Source organism: Rousettus aegyptiacus, unplaced genomic scaffold (genome assembly GCF_014176215.1).
Source record: "Rousettus aegyptiacus isolate mRouAeg1 unplaced genomic scaffold, mRouAeg1.p scaffold_m13_p_13, whole genome shotgun sequence".
NCBI classification, from domain to species: Eukaryota; Metazoa; Chordata; class Mammalia; order Chiroptera; family Pteropodidae; genus Rousettus; species Rousettus aegyptiacus.
Genome location: NW_023416288.1, coordinates 64,614,679 through 64,633,449, shown reverse-complemented (window position 1 = coordinate 64,633,449; position 18,771 = coordinate 64,614,679). Strand labels below are relative to the sequence as shown.

The following is an 18,771-nucleotide window of genomic DNA, read 5'->3' as shown; positions in this document are numbered from 1 at the left end:
TTCAGAAAAAAAATCTATTCATCCGTGCTTTTATTATAAAAATAAAAAATAAAAAAAAATAAATGGACTTAGTATTCAACTTTAGAAGCTAGGCAAAAATAATATAAAACTAGTAAAAGAGGAGATAATTAATAATTATGAAAACATACATTAAAGACTTAGAAGATGGAATAATGGTGAATCAATTAAAAAGTGTTCAAGAACAGTCTTTATGGGATAGCCAATAAAATTTACAGAGAGCTGACAAGTCGAAATTATAGGGAGAAAAAAGGGAAAAAATTCAAATACACAACCTTTATTCTGAGATTATGGATGTAATCATAGATACAAAAAAGATGAGGAGAAGTAATAAGAAAATACTATATTTAGTGTATAATATGCTATACCATAATCCAATTAATATAATTAATATACTATATTAGTTATAAATATACCCTGGTCTCCCAGACCTTGAAAATAGTCTGTGACATAATTATAGTCTTTAGCTGCTATGTTCTTTCTGTTCTTTCTCTCTTGATCAATCCTTTAAAAACAGTGTTTCACACTCTCTGAATCACCATGCAAAGTAGATGTTGCAATGTACTCATCTTAAACACGCTGGGAGAGAAACATCAGCACTCAAATCCAATGACCTTTCCTAAAGCCATCTCTGTTTTTGAAACACTCCTTTCTTGACATCTTGAAAAACTATGACTATTGTTTCTCTCCTGTTGTCATGAATGTTGGTTCTCTCTCTTCTTTCTTGGTTCCCTTAACTCTGCCCATGGTTCTATCCTTAATGTTCTCCGACTTATCTTTCCCTATCAGATGTCCCAATCATTCCCTGACCTCAAACACCATTGCTCTACTTCAATCCTGATCTTGTTACTCACCAACTAGTACGACATTTCCAACTGCTTGCTGACTAAGCCCTGTGAACACAGCCAAAGTAGGAGCAACCAAGCTCATGTCTAAAACTATAAAATGCTTCTCCCCACCCCCATTTTACACTATAATAGTAAAAGTCTAATTACAGCAGCTCCTTTAACCTAATACATCTTGTCGAGCTATCAAGAAAAGATTACCAAGCACATCAAAAGGTAAAAAGCACTACTTGAAGAGACTGAGCAAACATAAGAACCACACATGCCAGAGATGTTAAAATGATCAGACTGGGAATTTAAAACAAGTATGATTAATATACTAAGGACTCTAATAGATAAAGTAGACAGCATGTAAAAACAAAAGGGCAATGTAAGCAGAGAGATGGACATTCTAAGAAGGAACTAAAAAAATGCCAGAGATAAAAATTATAACAGAAATAAAGATTATTTTTGATTAGCTTCGAAGACCGAACATGACTGAGGAAATAATTACTGAGCTTAAGGATACCTTAACTGAAACATTCAAAACTGAAAAGCAAAGAGAACAAAGATCGACAGAAACAGAACATAATATCCAAGGACTGTGAGAAAACTACAAAAGGTGTAACATATGCATAATGGGGGTACTGGAAGGAAGAAAAAAAGAAAAATAAAAACAGGAAAAATATTTGAAGAAAATAATGACTGATAACACCAAGCTAGACAAAGGCAAAACAAGCAGGCAAACAAAAACATCCTGCCTAGGTATATAATTTTCAAACTACAGAAACTTGAAGATAAAATAAAAATCCTGAAAGAAATCTGATGTGGGAAAATATCTTACATGTAGAAGAAAGAAGATAAGAATTACATCCAACTTCTCAGAAACGATGCAAGAAGAGAGTGGAGTAAAATATTTAAAGTGTTGAGAGGAAAAAAAACACCAACTTAAAAAAATACTATTAGAATACTATAACTTGAGAAATTATCATTCAAAAGCAAAGGAGTAAAAAGATGTTCACAAATAAATAAAAATTAAGGGAATGTGTTGCCAGTTAAAAGAAGTTATTCGGAGAGAAGAAAAAATGACATAAACAAAAGAAGAGAATCAAAGAAGGAATGGCTGAGGGTAAAATAAAAACTTTTTTCTTATTCGTAATTGGCCTAACAGATAATATTTGTTTAAAATAATAGCAATGTATTTGATCATATATATACTTACATATGCTTATGTGTAAGTGAAATAAATAATAAATGACAGCAACAACACAAGGGACAGAAGGGAGGAGTTAGGATCATTTTGCTATTATAAATGTATCATACTACATTTGAAGTGATATAGTGTTATTTGAAAGTAAACTTGGATTAGTTGTAGTGCATTGGAAACTCTAGGGAAACCATTTTTAAAAAAGTAAAAATAGAAGGATGCTGATATGCTAAGAGAAAAAATGGAATCAAATAAAATGCTCAAGTATAACCACAAAAGGCAGAAAAAGAGTAGAAGACAAACATAAAAACAGAGTACAGGACAACAAATAGAAACCAATAACAGATATGGTAGATGTTAATCCAACTATATCAAATATCACTTCGAACATCAATAGTATAAATGTGCCAATTAAAAGACAGAGTTTGACAGAGTGGATTAAAAAACAGGACCCAGCTATAGGTTTTCTACAAGAAACCTACTTTAAATATAAAGACTCACAGAGATGAGAAGTAAAAGAAGAAGAAAAATATGCCTTGTTAACAACACAAATCAAAGAAAGCAGGAGAAACCATATTAAGTTCAGACAGAGCAGACATCATAGCAAAGAAAATTTTAGATAAAGAAGGTAATTATACAATAATAAAGGGGCCACTTCTCCAAGAAGACATAACAATTCTTAATGTGTATGAGACTAACAACAGAGTGTAAAACTATGGGTGGCAAAAACTGATAGAACTGAAAGAAGAAATAGATGAATCCACTATCATAGTTGGATACCTCAACACTTCACTATCAGAAATAGACAGATCCTTGTCTACGGCCATGCCACCCTGAACAAGCCCAATCCCATTTGATCTTGGAAGCTAAGCAGGGTCGGGCCTGCTTAGTACTTGGATGGGAGACCACCTTGGAAGACCAGATGCTGTAGGTGTAAAAAATAAAAAATTAGGGATTGTAATTTGATAAGGTCTTTGAAATCTGTGAGGTCAGCCAAGGGTTGCCTCATCTAAAATAAAAAAAGAAAAAGAAAAAAAGAAAAAAATGGACAGATCCAGCAGGCAGAAAATTCATAAAGACATAGCGGAACTCATTACCACCAATCAACTGGATATAATAAAGATCTGTAGACTACTTTATCCAACATTCAGAAAATACACAATTTGCTCAAGTTCACATGAAACATTCACTAAGACAGACCACATTCTGGGCCATAAAAGACACCTTAACAAATTTAAGAGAATAGAAACCATACAATGTCTGCTTTTAGATCACTACGGAATTAAACTAGAAATCAATAACAGAGATCACTGACAAAGCCTAAAGTATGTGCATATTAAGCAACAAATTTCTAAACAACATATGGGTCCAAGAAGAAACCTCAAGAAAAATGAAATAGTATATTTAAATAAATGAATGAAAACAAAAGTTATCAAAATTAGTGGCATGTAGTCAAAGCAGTGCTTATAGGGAAATGTACAATATGTTGACAAAGAAGATCTAAAAATAATGATCTGAATTTCCACCTTAGGAAATTAGAAAAAAATAATTATATGAATATAAAACAAAAGTCAACAAACAAGCAAACTCATAGATAAGGACAACAGAATGCTGTTACCAGAGGCAAAGGGAGTGGAAGGAGGTCAAAGAGGGTGAATGAAGGGAGTCAAATATATGGTTATGAAAGGAGATTCCACTTTGTGTGGTGAACACACAATGGAGTATACAGATGTTGTATTATAAAGTCGCACATCTGCAACTTATATAACGTTATTAACCAATGTTAACCTAATAAACTTAATTAAAATAACAAAAAATCAAGTCAAAATTAAATTCAAATTCAAAGTATCAAATTAAATTCAAAGTAATCAGAAGTAATAATAAGAATTAGAGCGGAAATCAGTAAAATTGAAAACAGGAAATCAATAAAGAAATTCACAAAAAACAAAAACTGATTCTTTAAAAAGATTAATAAAATCTATAAGGTTCTAGCCAGGCTAAGGACAAAAAAAAAAAAAAGAGAGGACACAAATCACTAATATCAGATATAAAAGAGGGACATCACTAAAGATCTCATAAACATTAAAAAGATAATAATAGGATACTATAAACAACCCTGTGGTCACCAATTTGATTACTTAGATGAAATTAATTAATTCCCTGAAAGACACCACATGATAATACTCACACTAGAAAACATAAACTATCTTAATAGGCCTATATCTATTAAAGAAATTAAATCAATGATTGATAACCACCCAAACAGGAAGCACCAGGACCACAAGTGTTTATTATAAATTCTTCCAAACGTTGCAAGAAGAATCTATTTCAGAGTATAGAGGCAGAGAGAATACTCCCTAATTCATTATATAAGCCCGTATTACTCTAATGCCAAGACAAGACATTAGAAGAAAACTGCAGACAAATATCTGTCATGAACATAGATATAAAAATCCTCAACAAAATATTAACCTGAAGATCCAAAGTAGCCAATGTAATATTAAAGAAGCACAGAGTTGGAAAACTGACACTACCTGCCTTCAAGACTTACAGTAATCGAGACAAGGTGATACTGGTGAAAGAATAGATAGATAGATGAATGGAGCAGAATAAGAGCTCAGCAATAGACTCAGATAAATACAGCCAATTTTTCTTTGACAAAGAAGCAAAGGCAACACATTGGAGCAAAGTCATTTTTTAAAAATAGGGTTGGAACAATTAGACATCCACATGAAAAATAAAATGAATCTAGACAGACCTTACGTACTTCATAAAAAATTGGATCATCTTCACTCAAATAGGTCATAGACCTAAATATAAAATGCAAAACTATAAAACTCGTAGAATGAATAATCTATACTTAATAAAAATGTTAAAAAGCTGCTTTGCGAAAGACAATATCAATAGAATGAGAAGACAAGCCAAAGACTGAGAGAAAACATTTTGCAAATTATTCATCTAATAAAGGATTATTATCAAAAATATACAAAGAACTCTTAAAACTCAACAATAAGTAAGCAAATAATTCAATTAAGAAATAGGCCAGAGACCTTACAAACACCTCACTAAAGAAGATACACACAGGGCAAATAAGTATATAAAGATATGCTCCACATCATATGTCATCAAGGAAATGCAAATTAAAACAACAAGGAGATACCTCTGCACACCTATTAGAATGGCCAGAACCTGGAACACTAATTACAGCAGATGCCAGAGAGGATGTGGAGCCACAGGAACTTTCATTCAGTACTGGTGGGACTGCAAAATGATACAGCCATTTTTAAGGATAGTTGGGTGACTTTTTTTTTTTTTTACAAAACTAAACATATTCTTACCATATGATCCAGCAACTGCACTCCTTGGTATTTACCCAAAGGAGCTGAAAATTTATGTCCACACAGAAACTTGCATATGAATGTTTATAGCAGCTTTTTCATAATTTGGGAGCAATCAAGATGTCCTTTGGTAGATAAGGACTAAATAAACTGTGGCAAATCCAGACAATGGAATATTATTCAGCATGAACAAGAAATGAGCTATGAAATCACAAAAAGATATGGAGGTATCTTAAATGTAAATTACTAAGTGAAAGAATGTCATACCTTTGTCCAAACTTATAGAATGTGTAACACCAAGCGGGAACTTTAAGGTAAACTATGACAGTGATTATGACATGTCAATGTAGATTCATCAATTATAACAAGCATTCCACTTTGGTGGGGGTCTTGATAATGGTAGAGGTTATGCGTGTGTGGATAGAGAGATATGTGGAAATGTCTGTATCTACCCCTATTATGCTGTGAACCTAAAACTGCTCTAAAAAAGTCTTTAATGTACAATCTTAAAATTATCTAATCAAAATCTCAATTTTTATAGGCACTAGGAAATAAAAGTATAAATTTAATAAAGCAAATTTGATTTGCACATCAATACTCCAAAATCCAAGTCTGTATTTTTTTTCTTCATTATACAAGCTTTCTAGGCTTCACTATCCATTTAACCTCCCTTTGAAATGAAACAGAAAATGTATAATGACAACATTTCTGAGCACTCTCTATATGTCAGGTGTTGTTGAAACCATTTTCGCTGATTGCATGCATTTAAAATGGTTATATATGTTGTTGGCTTGGTTTACATTTAAAGATGAAAATGTACCTATTTTCTATGTCACTATAATTTTCTAGTTTTCAATACCAAAATCATCCTACATAGCTTAAAAGCCATATTTTGCTTGGGCATTCTGAAAATGTCCATCTTTAAATCAACATTATTAGGTTTTGGAATCAGATCAGGATTTAAATCCGTTTTATAATGTATTAAACATATTTCTCTAAGCTTCATTTTCCCCATCTGTAAAAATAGGTCAGTAATTTAATTTAAATGATTTTTTGACTATTGAATGGATGAATCCATACTCAAGTGCTGGAACAGGGCAAGTCTACCAGACACAGGAAGCATCATTATCAGTCGCCAGCACCGATCCCCCCTCCTCTTCCAGAATCCACTTGCTCTGCCTGTTATTGTGGCTGCTGCTATTCTTCTCCTCAAAATATATTTGACATCTCTCCTATTTTCTTCATGAAACAAAAAGCAGACTTCATCTCCCTCCTTCTCACTGAGTGTTTCAGCATATGAAGTGTCCCCTTGCCATCCTACCTGTGACATCGCTTGGACCTGCACCAAGAAAAGATTATGGGACCAAGCAAGAGGTCATCTTCATCATGACCTCAAGTGATGACTGAGTCCAGGGTTGATCAAGGACTCCAGTTATAGCAATCGCATCATACTGAGAGCCATGAGGTAGGCGTCTTATTTTTGTTCATTCAATTTGTTTTTTGAGTGCAGAGTTTAGGGGGATTTTTGTTTCCATGATTAATATGATTTTCCAGGTTGTTGCATCCAGGACAAAAATGACCTCGGCCTTAAACTTTTTGGTTTTTACTCCCACCCCCAGAAATCCAGGCAGATGGGGAGGATTTGGCCACCCCTGCCCAACCCTGAGCCTGGTACCACCATTATAAGGAAACTCATTCAGAAAATCAACTGTTAAGATTAGGGTTAAATATACTATTTTCTATTTCCTACTCTAAAATAACTATAATGAACAACAGATAAATTATTTGAAAAAGTCTCAAATGTTTTATTCTCTGTATAAAATTTATTCCAGAAAATATATATCTCTAGTATATCATTGCTATAGTCTCGTTATTATGATTGATGTAGTGTATGTGCTGTTTTCCTTTTGGTGATATTAATTAAATAAGCATGATACTTCTAATTAGTAATGTCAACTGAGTTTTGTGATTCAGAGATTCTGCACACCTGTTAAGCTGGTGATGCAGCTCTAAAAATATCCTTTTTGTTATTTCAAAAATGGATACATAATATTAAAATGTCAGTTTTGCTGCCTTGTGTTCCCTGACACAATATTTTGTTTGACCAAAAGCAATTCTGAAAAGCGAATTTATCACATGAATGAATGAATCTCAATGAAACAGTTTGTTTTCACAGATTCAAGCATGCCTCTATCTCCTAAAACATGACATGAACTCTCTGATACATCCAATCCAGCCTAATAATCTGAACTAAGACTCAGATTAAGTAATTGGAGATTAACCCATTCATATCGATTACAATATGAACTATGACTCAGTTGCATTCCATCCAGCACACAATCTTGTTTTACTGTCTCCAGAGGTCTAGTAGGTGATAATGTTTGTGAAAATTGCATACATGTAACTATGAAGACAGCTGGAAAGCAAATCAGTGATAGCTAATCCATCAATCTGTAAGAGCACATGCAAACTCAAGATAAAAGCTGAATGTATTTTTCATTGCCAGGGCAGGGCAGTTAGTTTTATTACTCATCAGACTACAGATGATGTGACAAAGGCATTGCCTCTTTACTTCTAAATCTCTTAGTACACTTTTGTTATTGATTTTTTCCTAATGTCAAAGCCTATCTTCCACATGCACATATATATAATAATTTATCAATGTTTTATATTTTTAGAAGAATGCTATATATCGTCATTTCTCAAATAAATAAGCTTTAGAGTAAGCTGAGATAAATAGAGCTTTCTAAAAATGTTTAAGTTTCTGGTTTCAGTTTGAAGAAATGGAGAGTTGCATTCCCTAATCAGTAAATATATGACCGCAGACAAAAGAATATCAAAAATTTTGTAGATAAGAACAAAAACATGGAAAATTAAGTTCTGGAGAAACCACTAAAGAATAAATCAAACAAAAAGAGTGGCATGGAAGAAAACAACAAGAAAAAAAAAACAAAGTATATTGGTATAACATAAGCAAGAAATAAAATAAATAAAATTAAAATTCTTTTATGTCTTTAAAAGTAGTCTTTTGTTTCTTTTTGGCTTTGTTTCATTCTCCTCTTTATTGTTATATATCTTATTGTTTAAGGCATTATATTACATAACATTAAATACTTTAAGAACATCACATGGTTAATGTTTCACATTTTCAAAGAATATTCTATTTTCTGTTTGAGGAATAATAGAATAAGCACAAGAAGAAAATAGTAAATTGGAATTTGAGATTCCAGTTTGTGGACATAGATGACTTTTATTTACAGAATAATATTATGGAATTGAAGAATATGTTGCCTATAACTCAAAACGAAGGGGGTGAGAGCAGTTAGAATAAATTACGATCTCAAAACTCAAGAAATACAGATGAAACAAATACAAAGAGCTTAAATAAAATTATTTAGAACAGAAACACCAATAGAACAAAACAGATGGAATTTATCTTCTCAATAGATTCATTGGAAACTTAATCCATGTGAATAGAGCAGAGTAAGGTATAATTTATAGCCTAATCCCATGACACTGTGCTAAATTGCAAACAGGGTTTCGACAGCAAGATGTGAGGAGGCAAAGTATGCAAATGATGAAAGGAGCTTCAGATGAATTGCTCAGGCCAAGAGACTATCTTTGTAGCCCAAGTTAAGAGCTAAAAATCCAAGCATCTGGCTAGATTTATGTTACTTCACTATTGCCAGCTTTCACAATGCTGGGAGCAGCTATGAACCAGAATCGCTGCCTTGTCACATAAAAAGCATTCTGTAGGACTATATCCATTAATTGTTCGAAATCAACAATTATCAAAAACACCAGTATTGAATAGATTTGTTACTTTCTATATTCTTGTCAATTGTTCAAATTATCAATTTATTAGTCTATCAGTATAATTGTTTTTCTAATTATTATAATTATAGTTGATTGTTACATTATGTTGAAGGCAAATCATTTATTCTGAGGGTTTCTGATATCTGACACTTCAAATCACTAAATGAAGACCCTACTAGCATTGTGCTACTGTTGTTCAGCTTTTACAGCTTTGTTTTGTTTTCATGTGTGATGTTTGTTTATTTGCATCACTACAAATTCCTAGATACTTTAATTCTCCTAGAGTAAAATAAGGATAAAATATAAATGCTCCTAGAATGAATTCCATTTTGAACACTACATTTGAATCCTCTGTGCTTAAAAGTTGGTAACGCCCATGAAAAGAAATTTGATTTGCTATAAAATGACGTGCCAAGGAAAAGTCATATCTCAGAATAATAAAATAAAATACAATGGCTCTGACTATAAAGCACCAAATATATCCAGTTGAAAATTGAACATACTCTCATCTCTGAAATGCCAAGCAAAAAAGCTAGAGTGATTTCTTACCCCTACTTCCCCAAATAATAAAGTATTTGGGGGTTAGATACATGTAGTTGGAGAAATATCCCCCTTTGTCTAAAGTTACTTGAATGAGAGGCATCTAGGAAATAAAATTCATCATGAGAACAGATGCATGTTTGAATAATTTCAGTTCTCAAAGTGAGGCAAATGGTTAAAAACAAACACTGTTTTGTGGTTTTTGTTTGGATCGGCACCTATATTGTAAAGTTTCAAAATGAGACTCAGGGATGACGATGTTGCTTGAGTTATACTGGAGAAGCAGTCCTCTTTTAAAAAAAGAAAAGTACGTGCTTTTATAAATTTTAGTTAGAAACCTTTCCTCACTTTTGGAAGGAACTTCCAGTCTTGCAAACATCAATCACGGTTGAGACTATTGAAAAACAAAGATACAAAGAAAAGACTCGAAATGTAATGTTTTTTGTTCTAGAAAAAGGATTTTGCCTCTAAAGAGTGTTGGTTTCATAGTATTGTCCCGTGTTTCTTTCTCTAATCAGTTATAAATGGCAAGGCTTCTTCACTGACGTCTTTAGTTTTATTTAGAATCCATAAAGCTACATAAAAAAAATGGATATAACAATAAATATTGTTTTGAAGAGAGAGGTTAGAGGACAGCATAAAGAAGAAATATAAAGAAAACGAGAAAATAGAGCCTTGTTCTTGCCCTGATAAATGAGCTATCTGCAGGGTGGCTACTCCCTACAGGGATGAGAAATCTGTGACATCCACCAGAGCACTGTGTCCCGACAGACTGGCAAGCAAAGCAGAACTCTGCAGTGCCTCTCTGGTAATTTCTTCCTCATTAGGATATTTTTAAGAAGAAAACTTTGAAATTTTAAGACAGAGCCAAGGCACTTGTATCAGGGTGAAACCGGGTAATATTCAGGATGCAGTACCACAAGGACAGCAAGGACGGAGAAAATTCAGCGCTCACCTGTGACGAAGTCAGTCAGATGCCCTGTTGCCACCTTAGCGAAGGAGGACTGGTACTGATGCAAGGCACCCTTAGATGCATTGCCAGGGCAACTCATGGTGTGTAAGTGGTGTGAATGATGTGCACAAGGAAATGGGCTGTAGAAAGCTGGTAAGGCAAAGTCGATCCAGTATGGTCTTGAAGGAAGTGTCAGCTACAAGTCATTTCAACATCAGTTGAAGTTTCAACTTTAGCGGGATTGAAATCCCAACTCCATTACTGTCTTGCTGGATAATTCTTGATGGATCAAATCATCTCATTGTGCCTCAATGCCATTTAAGTTCCTTCTGTCATTTAAATGACTTAACAACTTATAATGAGACAAGACTAGGGGAAATGTGTTTAGAATTAGAACTAAAAAAAAAAAAAAATGCCCAATTGATTTGGTGAGCTCTCCCAACTGTACAAGAATATCTGAGGATAAATTTCAGGGTCCCACATGGTATGAATGTAATCCATTATTTTAAATTGGAACCGAAAACTTCAATCTTATTTTTTCTGCTGTTTGGGATCAATGCAAGACGAGTGAGTTTAATGCTTTCGAAAGTGACATCTGCCTCCATTTGCAACTAGATATATTATATTTATTCTCTGAATTCTCTTCAATCACTCTCCAGTCTTGAATAGCAGTATCTATAATTGTGTCAACAGACATGATCACTTTATAATCTGAGAAAGCTGGAGCAACGAATGAATTACCACTTGAAATCTAACCTAAAGACAGAAAGCTGAATTGTCAGAGGAGAAGGCTAATCTGTACTTATATATCAGCAACAACACTTACATCCTGTGCTGTCTTTGCTTCATCTTTTAAAGGCATGACTGAACTTCTCTTTCAGATGAAAGAACATAAAAATTTTGGGCAGTGAAGTTTCAAACCTATATAATTTTTAGTCTACATTAGTGACTAAAAATTATATAATTTTTAGTCTACATTAGTGACTAAAAATTATAAGTCATTGATTTTTAATGAGAAGTCAAGTTAGTAGGAAGGCTTCTAATGATAATGAATTGCTACTATTACATCTGGTTTAAATAACCCCAAAATAATGTCGATCTATTTAATAATATGGTAGAAAGGAATAAAGAAAAAATATATAATACATCTCAAGATGGGAAGTGCTTTAAGTCAGCCTTCCATTGACTTATAAATGAGTCAATAAATACCAAAGATTGCAGTGTTACAAAACAAACCACAGATTAAGATGTACTGGTCAAAATATGTCCTTATTTGGATAAGAACATGGCATGATGAGTAGTTAAGTCTTACATAGAAAACAAATTACTCTCTATAACAGTTTTCTTCATGGAGGCCAAACATGCTATAAAGATGTACTGCAATAATTCTATAAATATTATTTTGAAGTATTAGTATCCATTTTGAAAACAGGATTAAATAATTCTGAGGTTGATGGGATTTAGGAATAGGGTGAATATATTACTGTTATTCAATGAATATGGATAAAATGTATATTGACCAAGTTACCTAAGTAGGAATTTTAACAAATACACCAATGAATGACCATTTTATGTTTAAATATTACAGTGGCCTGTGACATTATGTGACCTTCCCAAGTTCTCTCCCAAATGTGTTTATTGTAAGAAAATGGAGGTTCAATACTAGAAATCAGTTCTATCTAAAACTTTATTAGTCAAGTGTTCCTCCTTGTGACAGACTCACTATCTCACTATGTGAGGTATTGATCCCACTAGCTGTCCATACACTGGAATATATATTCAATTTCATCTGGTCCACCGTAATTACTATTATTGGCACCTTCCATTTTGCAGCTTTTTAGGAAAAAAAATTACAAAGCAGTAAAACAAAAAGCAATTCATATTATTACTGAGATGATAATATAGTGTTCTAATCAACAAGCATGGTCTATAGAGTCTCCTTCATTGACCCATGGGGTTTTCTTTCATTGTCCTTTAAAATGGGTTTGTGACCTATAAGACATTTTCTTTTACACTTTATAATGAAAAATCCAATTGATTCAGCTTTACAAAAAGGTATTTTCCATAGCCCTGAAATTTGGCAATATGACCTGGAGAGTACATAAAAAAAAAAAAAAAAAAAAAGTCAGAGGTGATAAAATCATAAACTACCAAGCCAGGTGGATCATTAAAAGGACCAAACTATGGTTAAGAGAGATAAAATGTCTTGCTTTCCAAAGCTTTACATAGGAGTATTTGAGGGTAAAAGTGTTGGTAAAAAGAAATGAGAAAAATATTCTATTTGTGTCTAAGGCATGGCCAAAAATCTGCCATTTTCTTGTCGTGAAAGAAATGTATGCACTCACAATTCATCCCAAACTACTTACCATGCATGACTGGTAATGACTGGTTAGCTTTCTAATCAGTCTTTGAGTCTTAATTGATCAAGGTGTCCAAGAATGAGGGATATTCACTGTATTGAGTTTTGTCTAAAGAAATGCAATGTAAATATTTACTGTTGAAGAAATGTTCGGTTAATGTAATCTAAATAAGAAGTTTCAATGTATCATATAATTTAAGAATTTAAATTAGGAAATGAAATTTAGGTATAACTTTTCTTAAAAATAAGCAGAAGCTTTAAATGAGTTCTCACTGTCAAAAAAAATGAATAAAAGAATTACTAAAGGAATGTATGATTAAGTGGCTAACAAATATTATTCAAAATCTTTTTATATTTTCCATTGCTCGATATGTGGATATGATGTTTTTAAACTTAAAACCCATTGGTTTGAATGTGGAAATCCCATAGCCCTCTTGGGACTTATGTGTACTTCCCCTGTTATATGGCATTTAGTAAGGCATTTGGCTCTGCAGCAGACACAGTTATTACACTTCGCCCTCAGTTAATTATAATAGCAATGGTATTTTTAAAGTCTGGATATTTTGAACCATTCTTCTTAAGTCCCCTATTTATAATAACAGAACTTCTACTTGCCCCATGAAGATAAAAGAAGTATGTTTAACAAGCAATATTTATTATCTCTTATGCCACCACTGCAAATACTAAGAAGTCATAGTAAAACAGAATTATGAGTGGGACTTTTTCTTTATCCCAGAAATTCAAGTGGCACCAAGTGGAAAAGTCTAGGAGAATCTTTCCCCAAACTACCTTTCATTTACATTCTAAAGGAGTCAAGGCCAAACAAGATGCTCCTGAAGCACCCCACTTCGAGGATAGATCTCCCACCTAACCCTACTCCTTCTCTCTTATCTCTATAAGGAAATAATTGTTGAGGAGGGGCATCCATCTCAAAGTATCCATCTGGGGCTCACCAGTCTTGAGAAAAGTACAATATTCAAAAAAGTACAGTAGAGACCACTGGCTCCCTTCCTCGGAATGAGGGTTCTACAGCCAAATCACTTTGAGAGACTACCGGTATCTGCATGAAAAGATGTTCTGGGTGGATGTCTGCTGAGCAACAGAACCTACAGATATATTTGGGGCTACTACTAAAGAGAGGTATGGTGAGATAGTTTTTTAGAATCTCTTGATCTATGTCCTAACATATATAAGGCTGTATGTTAAGAGAGAAATTACTAGAGTGTTCTAAAGTCTGGAGACTTGCTGGAGGAGCCTGAACCGATGAGATGAAAAATGATGATACCTGAGTGTCTCATCTAGTCCAGAGGAAAAACTTAAGGTGATAGTTATGGTTATGTTTAGAGGTAGTGAGTGGCTTCCAGGATATGGGGAAGAGGACTGAGTAGTTCAAGAGGCTTCATCTTTATGTGAAAAAATATTGAAGTTTGATAATGGGCAAGTTCTATAGCCTTTTCCAGCAGCCTCTGAGTCAATCGATGAGATGTCTCCTCTAGTCAAAGAGTTCTAATTGGAGATTTTGATCAATAGCAAGGGTCATGGGATTTTATGGCTGCTGTTTTTCAAAGAGTCACTCTTCAAAGATGTGGGTTGAAGCTGAATTTAACTCAAGGAAATCACACAGACTACTTATTTGGAAACTACCTGTCAGCCATGGTCACCTGCGGATGGAACCAGATGGAACCAGAGGTCAAAGATGTGTCCTCCCTACTACAAGTTTTCCAGGTAGATAAGATGAACTTAGTCTCACCTATTGTCCCTCCTTGTCCCCAACTGTCTGTAGAGGGAGGAAAATAGATGTCCAAAAAAAAAAAAGAACACCAATCCTGGAAACAACTCCCTTATCCTCACACCATCCCTGCTCACAACCTCTCATTCACACTTCAGTTGGTCAAAATAACACCTCTAACTTATACTGTGGATATAAGAGCTAGAGATTTGAATAAGATATGAAATTGTCGTGTCCTAATAATGCTAAATTCATTTTGATAGCCAAAAATAATCATAAAGCCATGGAATCTGCACTCAATTGTCTTAAAGGACAGGGAAAAAAGAAGTAAAAGTGTTTGCTTATATCCCCAATAAATGGAAATTATTTCATAAACAAGTCATAATAGCAACAAAAAAAAGATATTTGGCTGCTGTTTTATATCAGTTTGAGAGTCTTAAAATTGGAATGAAGAACAGAACAGACACGAGCGAGAAGGCAAAAAAGGAAGGACGCTTCCAAACTCTGATCTCCTCTTGACTCAGACCTTTCCAACATGAATTCATTACTGTTGAAAGTTCTGTGAGTTTTCATGACATCAAATATACTCACATTTACACTGATGATAAAGAAAAAAGATACATTTTAAAAACGAAATTATTTCTAAATGATTCATTTTCTTAATTTTAAAATTCTTTTCTATTAACATAAGTGAGTCAGAGCTGATGTCAAATTTAAGAACTAGATAGTTTAGAGTTATCTAATTAGCATATAAAACATATGGTTCTGGTCTATATTTCTCCTCAAAAAACTGTATGGCTTTCTCTGTGTCTCTTGTCCCTCTGTGGACTATTATTTTAACTTCATAGAATTGCAAATTTTACAAGATTTAAATAAATGACTGACTTTTGGGTAAATAATTGCACTCTTAAATTTATATGTATATTATTAATCTGTTTATTGAAAAATATAAAAATGCACAATGCTTTCTTTCATTTCAGTAATAATGTCTATGATAAAGTTTAAAATGTCAGTCAGGTTAAAAAATAAATGGAACTATTTTTCCATAGGATTTTTATAACATTATAATTCGATTTTTAGAAAGGTGATGCTACGTCCAATCTGGTGGCTTCAATATTATGACAAAGGTTAGTAGGTCCTTAGTCGGTTGCAAATCATGACAAAGGGGTTTGGATCTAGCTAGACTACAACATACTAAGAATATAAAATCATTATTGAGGTTGATAACACTAAAAGGGAAATCCAGGAGAAGTAAGAGCAAATCAAGACATGTAATTCCTGAAAATAAACCAGAAAAGTTTATCTGTGCAAATTGATAGCTAAATAGCAATAATTCAGCCCCATACTCATAATTCTTCAATATCTACTCTATTATACTTCTTAAAAATATTCTTTTAAAATTTATGCCCCCAAATGTAACTGCTCCAAATGAACACACAAAAGGTTCACAAATATCTAATAAGGAAAATGTTGTTTCTTTTCTCAAAATGGTAAGCTGTTTAAAGACTGAATAGTTTCTTAATCTAGTTTTGTTTTGTATTTTACATAATGCAGCCACAAGCCAATGTTTTCCTAATTTGCTTCCTACAATAAAGCTGGCAAAAGTACCAAGTTAGCTATTGTTTGCAAAGAGGTACTGTCCAACTTGGGTATTTAGCGATTGTGAAAGGCTCCATGTAACAAAATTTTGGTTCCCCCAAGGTATACTGAACTCCTTAAACAAGAAACAAAAATGCTGAGACTGAATTTAATTTTTAATTTTATTCTACTGCACAAAGAAAGGAACATTCTGTATTCAGATCAGAGCTGCCAGTCAAATACTGACAGACCAATACTTCCCAGGCAGTGTTAACATGTCATCACTAAAATCTGAATGAAATCAGGTGGAGAACTCTCAGGGAGGAAGCTCTCCTTAGCCAGCATCTGTCCGTATTGCTGTGATGATGAAATGGGTACAGGTAATTTCTCCCAGGAAGGTGAGGTACAGTGTATCTTCTCCTTCCCCCTTTGATAACAAAAATAATCGAAAAATGCAGTCTCATCCATTCAGAAAGGAAAATATTTTCTGTTATTGGCTATAAAGTGATAGGACGCTAAGCTGAATGGCAGGATGCAAAGTACAGGCTCTCAAGTCGATCCTAGGTCTGCCAGTTTTTCAGATCTAAACAATGTCAGTCTTAGAAATTATACTTTTTTGAATGCCAATCCTTAAAATTGCTTAGTTTTCAATCAGGACTCCAAAAACAACTTACCCCCATAAGATAAAATTTCTCTCTCAACAGTTACCTGCAATGTGAGTTTATTGCTTATTTACTTGATTTTCACAACCAGAACATTCTGACTTGCCTCGTACCTCTTCCCTGGCTCCGGACTTCATCATATTTTCCCAGTCTCCTTGATTCCTAAACTTAACTTGACATTCTATCGTTTTTCCCCCTAGCTGCTTCTCATCTTGTTTCTTCTTAATCAGTACCTTGCCACATGCCTATTCTCTACATTACATATTCATATTTTCTGGCTTTCAGTCATTTTATATTCGATTTTGGTTCACCTGCACTCCCCCACCTGGGACACAGTATAGAATAAAGTTGCACGAAAAATCTATCAGTGAGCAAGGAGTAGGATATGAGTCCCCGTCATCTGTCAGGTAGGATATTTCTTAAATGATAAATTTAGGGACCAAAGTAGTAAGCCACGCCAGCTGCAATAGCCAACTTCTTTGTATGAATATAAAATACACTAGAAACTATAAACTCCAAATATCCCCTATACTAGGAAGTAACCTGCCCACTGTCAAGGACTACAAGTCTCTAAAGATATTTTTTTGTCAGTGGTAACAATGATTAATTTAGTTTAGCACCATTCCTATTTACTGGAAGGTTGAAGAGCTCTTGAAAAATTCCTTCCTTTACCTAAATACCACTGATGCTAAATTATAAAACTATTAAAAACTTCATGAGCATTTTCTGACTTTCTTCCCAACACCCCCATCCAAAAGAGTTACATGACAACACATCCTCTGGCTACTCCATTGTAGGAAAATCAGAGATGAGGAAGAAAAAAAAAAACACAATCCAGTACTTATTTTGGAAAGTATGGGTCCAGTTAATTCACATATACATTCATAAATATCCCAACAAACTCTTGCCTTAATGTCAGTAGCATAAGTTATTACTAGTTCCAAATATCATTCCCGTGATGTCTTTTTCTTAATCTAATAATCTACATTATTAATAAGCAATTACCCGCTTCACAAGTAAGACTATGTTTCTTGAAGTTACTTTCAAAACCAGGGTGAAGTGAGTAAAAGGGTTCAAATATATAGTAGCAGAAAAAACTGGACTTTGGGTAGTAATCACACAATAAAATATATAGATGCCAAATTATAATGTATACCTGAAAATTATATAATTGTATTAACCAATGTTACCCCAATAAACTTAATAAAAAAAAATGCACATTAACAGTAACAATCTAGAATGGGGTCTGGGCTCATTAATTTACTGTTGTTCATCATTCCAGAACTCCTCTGTAGCAAAAGTCTAGATGTGCAAGAAAGAATAAAACCATTACAGACTATGTAATTCTACAAATATAGAGGAACTTGTCACCAACTGAGATTTTTAATAAATATCAGAAATACAGAATGTGAAGGCTCATAGGTTAATAGTTAAATATAAGTGGAAATTCATAGCCAAAAACATACTGCTAGGAGACTTCAAAAGAAACCAGTTTGCACAGAGGGAACCTTATGAAGACATAACACCTAGAAACAGAAAGTAATTTGAATATTATGAGATTCAGATGATATTAAAATACTGTGCTGAAGATAGTCTATTTACAGAATCACTGATGGTCTATATTATAGGACAAAGCAGCTAGGACATTCATTCGATTCAGTTGGCATTTACCTGTAGGCAAAAAACCAGAGGTCTCTTCTAAGTGAACAAAATCTGGGGACACTAAGACTTCTAGTGTTTGTGCTGGC

General features: G+C 33.6%; 1 protein-coding gene and 1 pseudogene across 6 annotated transcripts in view; one reads left to right on the top strand and one right to left on the bottom strand.

The window, feature by feature from the left end:
• GRM8 (glutamate metabotropic receptor 8) overlaps nucleotides 1–18,771 on the bottom strand; it is a 674,240-nt gene that overhangs the window by 90,326 nt on the left and 565,143 nt on the right. The gene's annotated exons all lie outside the window — the stretch shown is intronic.
• Nucleotides 2,865–2,983, top strand: LOC118611262 (annotated as a pseudogene).